Consider the following 12,826-nt stretch of genomic DNA (forward strand, 5'->3'; position numbering starts at 1 on the left):
GAAACTTTAAAGTCGAAACTAAAATAAGGAAATACTTATCACGTGTCAATTGTATAATGTTCCTGAAAGTAGTTAGTTATTTTTATTTTATTTTTGTAGGATAGGAATTTTAACCTAACTTAGGGAAATGTTTTTTTAAGTCTATTTCATCTGAATGAAATTTGAGTCTTTTTTATTCTATAGGTAAAAATAATCCAAACTCATTTCTGAACCAGGGATAGAATTGACTAAGGGGGTTTTTGATAGATACAAATCAAAAAACGACAAATCTTCTTAAAATAACAATTCAAATTGGAGTCACTTTCCAACGAAGTCACATTCCACAAACGACATTGCATAAAGACTTAGTTCTTAAGCCAAGACTTCGAAACGGTCATATAGCAGCAATGTCGTATCTTTGTTGATTGAGTCCTTAAAAATAATTAATATGGTAAGGATTTTTGTCGAAAAATAATCTTCACTAGTTCGACCCATTTTAACCTCGGAGGCAACATTAAGAAGCAGAATTGTACCACTTTAGTCGAAAATATTTAAGAAAGAATGTTGAAGACGTTTTGCGTCCTCAATGTTTTACTTCTGAGAGATAAGACTTTTTAAAAATAAATAAATTAGATGGCGCAGCAGTTTGTAGAGAGAACTAGTGACTTACAACTTTTAAATATACCCGTATGCGAGTAATGTTCTTAGGGATGGAGGGGACCTTCAGTTTCAAACCGAATCCAGACGGCTTAGTTGAGAAAGCACTTTTCATGATAAGAATTACTCTTTGAGGATTTGTCAATTCCTCGCAAAAGGCAGTTCCCGAGCTGTTCGCTCGAACACCCGAAACTTCTTCATCTAGGAAGGGCAACTTTGAACCACACAGGGCAACTATAAACGATCATCGGCCGTATGAAGGCCATGTAGTAAATTACCTTCACTCTGATGGGTTCAAGCCGACTGCTGTTGAACAGCCGTTTCGTCAGAGCGAAGAATCCTTTGGCCCCGGTCAGAGCAGCATATATGTATATGTCTGTCGAAATATAAATACTGATCTAACCAGATACCGAGGTACTTCACTACTCTTTTAATCGTTAATCGCTGCTCGTGAAGATCAACGATGACCATCTTACTCTTATCTTGCACGTATCCCTCGTGGCTCGAGCCAAAGGAGTCCGAGTCCAAAGCACTAACCATCATGCCACGGGTATTACAGATTGGACCTTACTTATTTTAAAATTTAGCTGGTGTAAATTTAACATTGAATTGAGTGAAAACTCGAAAAATGAGACTGGCAATAAATTCTTCCTCCACTAAGATGGGAACGGAGTAAGAGATGCAACATCCCAATTTAAACTTCAATAGTGATATCATTAAATTTGGTGCATCAGTTATTTGCACAAATTACTAGCAATAGAAACACTAGTTAGATATAGCTCCTTATTTATTTTTAATTTTAATTATAACGCTTAATTCAAGCAACAAAAAGGGCTTAACGCTTGACTTAATTCTATTTGCGTTGTTAACTTCCCATAGGAAGTTATTGTAATGGGTCTGATTTGTCAAATTGAAAATTTTGACATTTCTCGATGTTTCCCTAGAGTCGAAATAAAAGATTTGTAGAAAGATGTCTGTGCGTGCGTGTGAACGTACGTTTCTACGTCCGTACGTCCGTAAGTTCGTGACGTTTTTTTCGTCCTCCATAGCTCAAGATCCAGAAGAGATATCGACTTCAAATAAATTTTGTTATACAGATAAAAAGGCAGAAAGATGCAGAAAGGGCTCTCAAGAAAATTGCGTGGGTGGTTTTTTTACCATAGCAGTTTTAAAAAAAGGTGAACATTTTGGTTAACCCTAAATTAAATTAAATTAAATTTTATATAATATATTGTAAAGAGATATCAAACAAATATATTTTTTGAAAAAATCCATTTAAAGGTTTTTTTTATAAATCAAAAAATTGAAAAAAAAATTTGTCACCCCCAAAATTTTACGACAGAAATATGATTTCATCTCTAAAACAATTTTGTGCAACGAAGAATAATGTTTTTGACATCTGATAAAATTTTGAGAAAAAACGAATTGACAGTTTTTTTTATAAAAAATAAAAATCTAAAAAAATTACTTAAAGTTAGTAAAAATTGAATATCGACTCAAATATGTTTTCAAAAACTTGAAATTTAGGCTTCAAATTTATTTTTACTTATAAGAAATATTGTTTTTAACATTTTGAAAAATCTTGAGAAAAGCCGAGTTGACAGTTTTTTTACAAAAAATAAAAACTAAAAAAAAATGTATAAAAGTTGGTAAAAATTGATTTTCGACCCAAATATCTTTTCAAAAATTGTGGATATTGGCTTTAAACTACTTTATCTTTCAAAATATATTGTTGTTAACATTCAGTAAAATTTTGAAAAAATCTAATTGACAGTTTTTTTTGCAAAAAATTAAAAACCTAAAAAACATTAAACAAAAGTTGGTAAAAATTGATTTTCGACTCAAATATCTTTTAAAAATTTGAAATATCGGCTTCAAACTTATTTTATTTCATAGAAAATATTGTTTTCGATATTCAGTAATTTTTATATAAAAATCCAACAGTCCGTTTTTTCATAAAAAAATAAATCTACATAAAATAATACGCAAATTTGTTAAAAATTGATACGAGTACATATAGACAATAGGCATATAGGCAAATCGACAGACAGGATGGGAAGTTATCAGTGTGGGTCGCACCCCAGCCTCTTTTTTTAGTTTTATATTTTGACAAGGCTGGGGCCCCTAGTGAGTTTTATTGAACTAAAAACTTAATAAAACTTGGAACGGGTTAAAGAGATGTTTCTTAGGGAGGAAGGACTGATACGGAAGTCAAAGGTGGTATACACAATTTTAACTAAGTGCAGCATTCTTATGATAGGTTCAAAAAGGCCATAATTTGTATGATGACAACGAAGGCAAAAGAGAGAAGCCTGTCTTACGTTCCTTGGATGGAGTCTATAGTACCTGCTTTAAACTGTTTAATAAGTATTAAACGATCTTCATATGGTGGTAAAAATAGATTATCACCTCGGGGAAAAGGGCGCAGTGCAACCCTAAGAAATCTGTTATGTAAAGATTCAATTCTTTCAGAGTGGGAGTTGTGATGGGGAAACCAGACTTCACTAGCGTATTCAAGAAGAGATCTAACAATGGTGGTGTATAGGGACGTAGCGATATTCTTTAGACCAATTTTTGATGAAACATGATGAGTAGGCCTTGTTGATAATATCAATCTAAATGGCCGTGTTGTAATATCTCATTGCGTTATGTTTCAAAAATAAATTAAACAGCATTTTCAACTCACTGTACTCATTTTAATCGGTGGCATGCACATCAAACTTGAGGGCTACATTTTTCACTCAAACTCGCTCTTCACCGTTCGTCGGTGGCTTGTACTTTTAATTCGGAAGTAAGCTTTTTTAAAGATTTGGCCAATTTCTCCTGATTTCAAATTTTCAAGATTCTCCTGTATTTTATTTATTTCTATTGCTCCCATATTTTAACAAAAAAGACATGAATTTTAACTTTTTTTATCTTAAACAAATAAACAAAAAACTTTAAATTTCCACCATGTAATATGAGTCTTCTTGAATTGTTTGAACTTGAATCATTTTTGGGTTGAAAAGGTGAAAAGTGAAATATCAAATTTTTGCTTGTGAAAATTTTCTTTTAAAAAATATATTTTTTTTATTCAAAAACAAAATTAAAACCCCTACTAAAAATTACCAAATGAAATTTTTAAAAGTCCCTTTTCCAACTCTTGATGTTATTATTTGTAAAACGAACATTTGTATCAAATTGGACTCCCTGTTAGGGCTTTACTCTGTGTTTCATTTCAAACACGAATATTTTGTACTCTCTATTTCTAAAACGGAATGAAATCTATTACTCACGCATTGCCAAATCCTAGAGTCAAATTTTCGTACCTGGCAACTCGTTTCCGTTTTGAGTTATGGAAAATGTATTTCTACAACAAATGTGATATCGGAATGTGCGAGGACAGTCTTAAAAAGCCAACAATTTGTGCCAATAATCTAACAATTTGTGCGGTAACCTATTGTTACAACAACTTATTCGTAGGTCTGGGCTAATCATAGGGTTAAATAAAACAAAATCAAATGTTTATGTGTTTTGGACACAGACCTACAATAGACTTCTGCAGACTTCTGCAATAAAAACTTGATGGCCATGCCAATGCAATATTTTGCGCTGATAACCTCCTTATCACGCCTAAAAACTTTAGAGTTACAGTCCAGTTGATCTTATGGTCTTATGGGAGCAGAAAGTTAATTTGCAACACTGAATTTTAAACAAACATATGTAGCATTTTTCGAGTGGCGAAGATTCTCTAAAACAGGAGAAATAGTTAAAAACTCGAAAAAAAACTAATCAGTAATTGAAAATGGTATCAAGTACTATTTTTTCCAATTCGAAAGTTTTACGGAATTCCAATTTTAAAGCGAAACGAAAAGGGCTTTCGAATAATTTGACTTTTGGAACCAAATACAGAGTAGACCCTCGTTCTTGAAGAATAGACGACGAAAAAAGTTACTCCGATCATACAGACATCTTTCTAAAAACAATGAGCCTTATTAATAGTTCTTTGATAATTATTGAACAGCAAATGTGTCTAACCTACATGTTAAATTTAAACTACAATTCAAATAGACTCGATTTTTAAATGTGACTATGAATATGTCCAATGGATCTAAGATTCGAGAAACTTTAATGCAAGAAATATCAAAATTTTCAATTCGACAAATGGACCTGAATCATTGATATGAAAGTTACGAGCTTCGAATTTCAGTTGAATAAAAAAACTTCTCATCCCGTCTATCGATTTTTCTTTCTTAAAAGGTTTGTAGGTATTCGTGTTTTGTTTAATAAAGGTGTCAATTGAATTTAAAAAAAAAATTAAATTATGAACAATACTTTGCGTATGAAAAATGAAATAGTTTGATTTGAAATTCTGTTTTAGTTAACGAGATTTTTAGTCGAAAACCAATTTTTATCAATTTTAGTTGCATTTCCTAATAGATTTTATATAGAATAAAATTGATTTGATTCACGAGATTTCGAAAGACGAACATCAATTTTTATGAAAAAACTGACTTTTGGATTTTATACAAAATTTACTGGATGTCGAAAACAATATTTTTTGTGGGATAAAATTAATTTGAAGCTAATATACCAAATTTTTGAAAAGGTATTTAAGTCAAAAATTAATTTTTACCAACTTTATATAAAATTGATTTGATTCGCGAGATTTCGCAAGACGAACATCAATTTTTATGAAAAAACTGACTTTTGGATTTTATACAAAATTTACTGGATGTCGAAAACAATATTTTTTGTGGGATCAAATTAATTTGAAGCTAATATACCAAATTTTTGAAAAGGTATTTAAGTCAAAAATTAATTTTTACCAACTTTGAGCAATATTTTTTGTTAGGTTTTTTTTACTGCCAATTTGATTTTTCTCAAAATTTCACCAGATGTTAAAAACGTTATTCTTCGTTGCACCTTGGGAGGTATAATCATTTTTCGTTCGTAAAATTTTTGAGGTGACAAATAGATATTTTTTCCAAAAATATATTTGTTTGGTGTTACGTTTCAATATATAATATAAAATTTAATTCAAGTCATTAGCGTTATTGGTTCGTGAGATATTTAGGGTTAACCAAAATTTTCATCTCTTTTGCTATGGTAAAAAAAACCACCCACTCAATTTCATTGAGAGTCCTTTCTGCATCTTTCAGCATTATTATGTGTATGACAAAATTTATGTGAAGTCGATATCTCTATTGGTTCTAGAGCTATGGACGCCGAAAAAAACTTCGCAAACGTACGGACGTTCGTACACACGCACTCACAAAATTTTCAATTCGATAAATCGGACCGATTACAATAATTTTAAATGGAAAGTTAATAAACATGAAGTAAGAATGGCAAATTTACAAAAAAAAGCTGTCTTCATAGGAAGAGAATACCTTATTTGTTGACATCTCTGTTCTCCAGCCAGACAGCCAACATGTCGTCAAAAATAAACGACATGACCTTTTTGTCCTCCTATTTTTTGAGGTTAACTTGGCGGGCATAGTCATATCATCCACATAAAATAATAGAAGCAAACTAAAAGTATGTAATAAGTAAATTAAAATATAAATATTGAATTAAAATAAAATAATCTTTCTTAACAGGAATTTTGTAACTTAAGATAACACAATAAATACAAAAACTGAATTATAACTTGAAGTGTTTTAATAAGTTACAAAATCTGAAGAGTTGCGCTTGAAACGTAACATTATTACTTATGACAAATCAAAGATTAGAACCTTGCCTTATGTTGAAATGACAGCTTTCTAGCTCTGAACTTCACTTCACCAACGTTTATCTTTCTTCAAAAAAAAATATTAAAACGCATCTAACAAATGCTTAGTTTAGTTTAATCTAATAAATTATAAAGGGAACCTACAATTTAATTTTGCCATGGAAACTAAACCTCAAACGCATTATAAGCACAAATATTTTTGTTTTCTACCACTCATTATAATATGTTTATAATTACAGCTTTTGTGTTAACAAAACATTGAATTTAATACCTATACTCAAATTTCATTCATAAAGTTTGATAGCGAGGTTAGTCAACTTCCTTTCAATTGCTAATTAGCCTTCATCGTCATCCAGTCAAGCGTTAAGCCAACATAAGCAACAATTTACTCAGCAACAGCCACAATCATTCCCATTCATAGAACAACCGAGCTGCTGGACAATTCCAGGACTTCCTATATACGATAAACATCCGTCTACCATCAGACTATAGGACAACTTTGCCCAAGCCAGCAGAGCGTCAGAAGTCGAGTCGTCAACTTAAAATCTCTACAGCCTTCAATGTTAGTTTATAATTTGTCGTTGTTTACTTGACCGCCCCATAATTGGATGCTAAGTACTCGCAACAGGAGTCAACAGCACCACCCGTCCGTCACCTCTCATCCTTCTCTAATGTTAAATCTGGATTCATGTGGATATCATAATATGTTGGGACCGGTGTGAATGCTTGATCATCATTTCTACATTTGAATGTGAAGGGGTGTGTTTTGTTTTATATATTTTTATCCCAAGATTTTTCCGACATTTTCCAACCCAAAGGATCACAAGCTGGTTTGTCATTCTATTTCGCATAAAATAAGGCGAGTTTGGTTTGGATTGGACGAAGCCAAGGAGGAACGAACTTGCCTATACCTACGCTACGGAAAACAGTTCTGAAGGGCTAGTAAAATAATAAATGGCAGGACACTAATGAAATGCAAACAAACCAAAATGCTTAGACAGATGAGGAAACCCTAAAAAAAAGGATTAATTCTAATGGCTGGAGAAGCGGATGTGGAGGATATAGGACATGGATATGGAAATGGAAAATTTGCATGTTGCCCTGCTTGTTGGACATTTGTGTTGTGTTTTGTAGATATTTTTGTATATAGATGCATGTTGTTATTCAAAATCTCTTGTCTATGTAAACCTACGTAAAGAGACTCTATGGAAATATGTATCCTCCTCATGTCCTGCAAATTAATATCTCAACACAAAATAAGCAAACACAAAAAAGGAAGGCTTCACGTGATGATGGCAGTAAATGGAATTCGCTAACGATGTTGTTCTCGGATGGAAATCTGTGCCTTATAGAATGTTGTCCTTACTATACACTTCTACTTTTTTCCCTTAAACATGTCTATTAGTATATATATAAAAATACATCCCACTATATCCACCCACAGAACCTTCAATTCAACGTTTAATGTTTGTCATTTAGCAGGGTTGTTGATCATATCATAATTGGATGGCTTGTTAGTCTCTTGATAATGTCCTTTAATTAATTGGATTCGTTGCCCTTTTCATAAGTGGGGTATAAGGGTTCATATTATTATTTTTTTTTTCGAGTCAAGTGCACCTTCATACAAAATTAATTTCTCAAAAAATATAAAAACTACTCAATGTGTAGGTAGAAATCTAATAATAATGTTTATTATTTTTAATTTTTAATTGCAAAAAGATGTAAGGTTATAAAAATGCGTTTGACTTCTAATTAATAATTGTTTATGTTTTTTTCGCAGTTTTAAACAGAGAATTTATGAAAACATGTATAAGAATAACGAAAAAGGCTAATTCTGATGTACAATCATCTCCCACGTACATCCGAGCTCCCTTAGCTCGATGGTGTCAGTATCATGTCATTATTAAAAAGTTAAAATCTACCAAAGGCGGAAAAAGAGTTACAGTCACAGTGCAGAAATTGCATTTTTAAAAAATGTTTCCAGTTTTAAACAAGAGGTGGGAGAAAACATTGAAATAAGCTAATTAAGACTTTTTTTTGGAATTATTGGCGGAAGTTTAACCTTTACGTTTATAGCTTAGTGCCTTTATTCTTTTCTCTTCATGGTCTAGCCATATATGTATGTACGTAATACTTTCGCCTATCAACTTCTACTACAACATGATCAATGCACCAACACAAATTTTAATTACATGTAGTTCAAATTCACCGTTCAAAGGCGCATCATTCTCACGATTTTTATTTGTCGTAGCCCAAGTCTATATTCAGAGAATTGTATCTCATTTTTCACACAGATCATTGTTACTGGCGTTTTTAATGTACACAATTCTTTGTGGCTGCGCTATTTTGCTTAGACAACATCCAAAGGAAAGTATATCGAGTTTTTAGACAACTCGGATTCCTGACGTTGCAGGTCAATCGATCAAGGCTCTAGACTTATTTCTTACCTCTGATCCTAATAAATATGCGATCAGTGTATTGTCGCTTCTAGGCACATCAGACCTGTGTCATATCTGCTTATTTCTCAAGCCAAAATAACCCCAGTTAAAGAGAAAAAACCTACGGGGACCGTACGGCAAAATGGGAAAGCCAACTGGGACTGTCTTAACGACTTCTTCAGGAAATATGGTTACAAACTTAATTCTTTGTGGAATGAGAAATTTTATCCAAAATTGGGTAAAATCTATTAAAACCTAAAGAAAACTCATGATTTTTTTCGAGCAGTAAAGAGAATGTTAGGATCAAAAATGTAAGTTTCGGGATTTCCCTACTGAGGAAAACCAGAATAGGTTCTAACAAGCAAGAAAGAATTGTAACGGCCACATTCGACGAACCACGTCATTCTCGGTTCAAACACTCGTCCACAATGACATTCCCTATGCTTGTTCGATTGATAAAGCCAATTTTTCTTGCTGTACAGTTGCCTGTTTATTCGACGCTACCATAGAGTGTCCTGAGTCCACCTGTTCTTGAGAGCTTAAACGATTTTTTGCAACAAATCTTCTTTCGTACTCGTACAGTTGCAAGATTACTGAAAGAATTTGACATACACAAATCAGCTGGTGTTCATCAACGCTATCAAAACCACTGCTTTTCCATCTTTCCTACTCTTCAGGTCTCTTTCCGAGTGGATGGAAAACAGTATTTGTCCAGCCTGTCCCTAAAAAAGGCGATTCAGCTTCCCCTCTTACTATGGTCCAATAGCACTCACGGCCCTTTTTTCCAAGTCCATGGAAACGCTGATTAATTATCAGCTTAAGAAACATCTCGAAGAACGGAAGCTTCTTAATGACCTGGCTAGTATGGCTTTCGTAGCAATAGGTCCACTGGTGATCTCATAGTTTATCTTTTTTGTTTTGAATAAAGTAAGCTTATTGCACTTGATATTTCAAAGGCATTTGATAGAGTTTGGCACCAAGCTCTCTTATCGGAAATGCGTGCTTTTCGTATTGACGAATCCCTTTTTTAACTTCCCATAGGAAGTTATTGTAATGGATCCGATTTGTCAAATTGAAAATTTTGATATTTCTCGACGTTTCAATGTCCCTAGAGTCGAAATAAAAGATTTTTGGAAAGATGTCTGTGCGTTTGCGACGTTTTTTTCGTCCTCCATAGCTCAAGAACCAGAAGAGATATCAACTTCAAATAAATATTGTTATACAGATAATAAGGCAGAAAGATGCAGAAAGGGCTCTCAAAAAAATTGCGTGGGTGGTTTTTTTACCTTAGCAGCTTGAAAAAAAGGTGACAATTTTGGTTAACCCTAAATATCTTACGAACCAAAAACGCTAGAGACTTGAATTAAATTTTATATAATATATTGTATAGGTATATTTTAAAAAAAAAATCAATATAACGGTTTTTTTTATAAATCAATAAAACTGAAAATAAATTTGTCACCTCCAAAATTTTACGACTGAAACGAAGGCATCTGATAAAATTTTGATAAAAATCCAATTGACAGTTTTTTTTTTATAAAAAATAAAAATCTAAAAAAAACCATTACTCAAAGTCCGTAAAAATTGAATATCGATTCAAATATCTTTTCAAAAACTTGAAATTTAGGCTTCAAGCTTATTTTATCTTATAAGAAATATTGTTTTCAACATTTTGAAAAATGTTGAGAAAAATCGAATCGACAGTTTTTTTACAAAACATAAGAACCTAAAGAAAAATGTATAAAAGTTGGTAAAAATTGATTTTCGACTCAAATATCTCTTCAAAAATTTTAAATATTGACTTCAAACTAATTTTATCTTAAAAAAAATAGTTTTCAACATTTGGTAAAATTTAAAAAAAAGTCGAATTGACAGTTTTTTACAAAAAATAAAACTCTTAAAAAAAACGATTACTAAAACTTGGTAAAAATTTACTTTCGGCTCAAATAGCTTTTAAACAATTAAAAATATTGGTTTAAAACTTATTTTATTTCACAGAAAATATTGTTTTCAATATTCAGTAATTTTTATATAAAAATCCAACAGTCAGTTTTTTAATAAAAAATAAATGTTAAAGAAATCACAAGACAGTGCATCACCTTTTTGACATTATAGGTTGGGTAAAGTTGTTTCCGATCAGCGCCAATTCTTCATCGCGTCATCATAGCTCTATGCAGTTCATCCCTTATCATATGCTGCCTTCAAATCGATGAAAAGTTGATGATCGATTTGATGTTCTGGTTTACTTCTTTTGTTCAGGACTGATTTTGCTGTGGTTGGTTCAGTTAAGGAAAGTCTTTTTAAAGTATCGGCAAACAATACGGAGGTCATTTCATCGGGCATTATTTCTTCTTTCTTGAATGTTTGCCGTTTACGACAATTATTCGCTTAGCAAATCGAAAACCGTGTTTAAATAATACAACTTTTTACGAAGTACGCTATAAATGACCGATTACTCAAGCCAAACAATTGTGAAGGATCACGTTCGCAGCGATATGGTCTTATGACGAATCGTTTCTTTTTTGTTGGCGGGCGACTTAAGATTATGCCATATGCCTGGTATGCAGTTCCACCAAAATGGCCATGAGAAATATTATTCTTTCTTTATTAAATCAAAATTTACCCATGAAAACTCCAACAAACGTAAATTCTCTAAAGCGCAGGAAATGCTTTTGTTAACACTTTTTTTTAAGAGGCTTTTACTAAAATTATTTAATTTAAAATATTAACCTTCAAAAAAATCTCCATAAATTAAAAAACAAACAACACAAACTAAAAAATAAAAAAAAACTAACATTAAATCCATCTGACCTTACTTTCAAAACTTACATACATATGTATAACTAAGACTAAGAGCTTTCAAATTATCAGCGACCATGACACCATCGCAACACCATGAACAACACACAAAATTCAAAACTTCTAAAATATATAAATAGAAACAAGGAATTTAGGTCAAAGTCCCGCATGGACAGACTAATAAAATGTCCACTTCATCCTCGTCCTCAGTCTTCATCCAAGCACATCGAATCGAGACCTTGGTTGGTGTTTTCATTTTAAGTTTTCTCATTTCCTCATTTTGTTCATGGTTAGCAAATTACTATTTCTCCTTCCGTTTTTTATTGGAAAACTTTCAAACTTTGTGACTTAACCTTTTATATACAAAATACAAAACCAAAGCCTAAGCTACGCATGACATCACTCTGACTTTCTTTATATAGAGTCCTCGTTTCTATATCCTTATAGCCTTGGCAAAGCCATGAACGACTTTTACATAACCATTATGGAATGGCATCCCTAAGTGGTCCATTCTGGGTTCCTTAATTAAAATTTGCCTTCATTCTTTCTTTTTTGTTTTGTGTTCCCTAACTGATTGGGGAAAGAGAAATGAATAAATATTATCTCTTCCTCCCAACAGATTGCAATCCATAGCCATAGAAACAATAGCTCCAGGCTGTGAAGTTGTAGAACTTTTAAATTCCTTATCGTCTCTGAAGTTCCGTTTTGTTCTTCGTTTTTTTTTTAAGGAAACCTACCTTGGCCGCTTGGCAGGATAATGTTTTTCTTTTTTCTTTGTTTGCTCTTAATTTTAAACTATAGTTTATCCTGGATTTTACTCTTCTTCCGTGTTGTTGCTCCTATTATGCTGAATGGTCATTTCAAATGTTTTGGTTTTCCAGGAAAAGCTCCCTTATTGTTTCGTCTTATGGTATTCAGATTGTTGGGCCATATAAAGTAAACGGAGCTCATTTGTGTTGGCATTGGCATTATTGCTGGACATTGGACAGGCCACAAAAAAGTTAACAAGTGAATTGACAGGTTGGTAAGAGAGAGCAAAGGCTCATTCGCATTTTAATAAGTCATTGTGCTGATAGCTGGTTCTAGCACATGCACATTTATGGATCTATTCTGTTGGACTGCTTATATGAAGATGCTAAAAATGGTTACGAGAACGTGTTGTTTCTTTTTTTACAGCGCTAGCGCCACTGGCCTTCAAAGTAAACATGGGACTTGCTTGACCATTGAATGGATTAGCCTT

This window comes from Eupeodes corollae, chromosome 3, assembly GCF_945859685.1.
Source record: "Eupeodes corollae chromosome 3, idEupCoro1.1, whole genome shotgun sequence".
Taxonomy (NCBI): domain Eukaryota; kingdom Metazoa; phylum Arthropoda; class Insecta; order Diptera; family Syrphidae; genus Eupeodes; species Eupeodes corollae.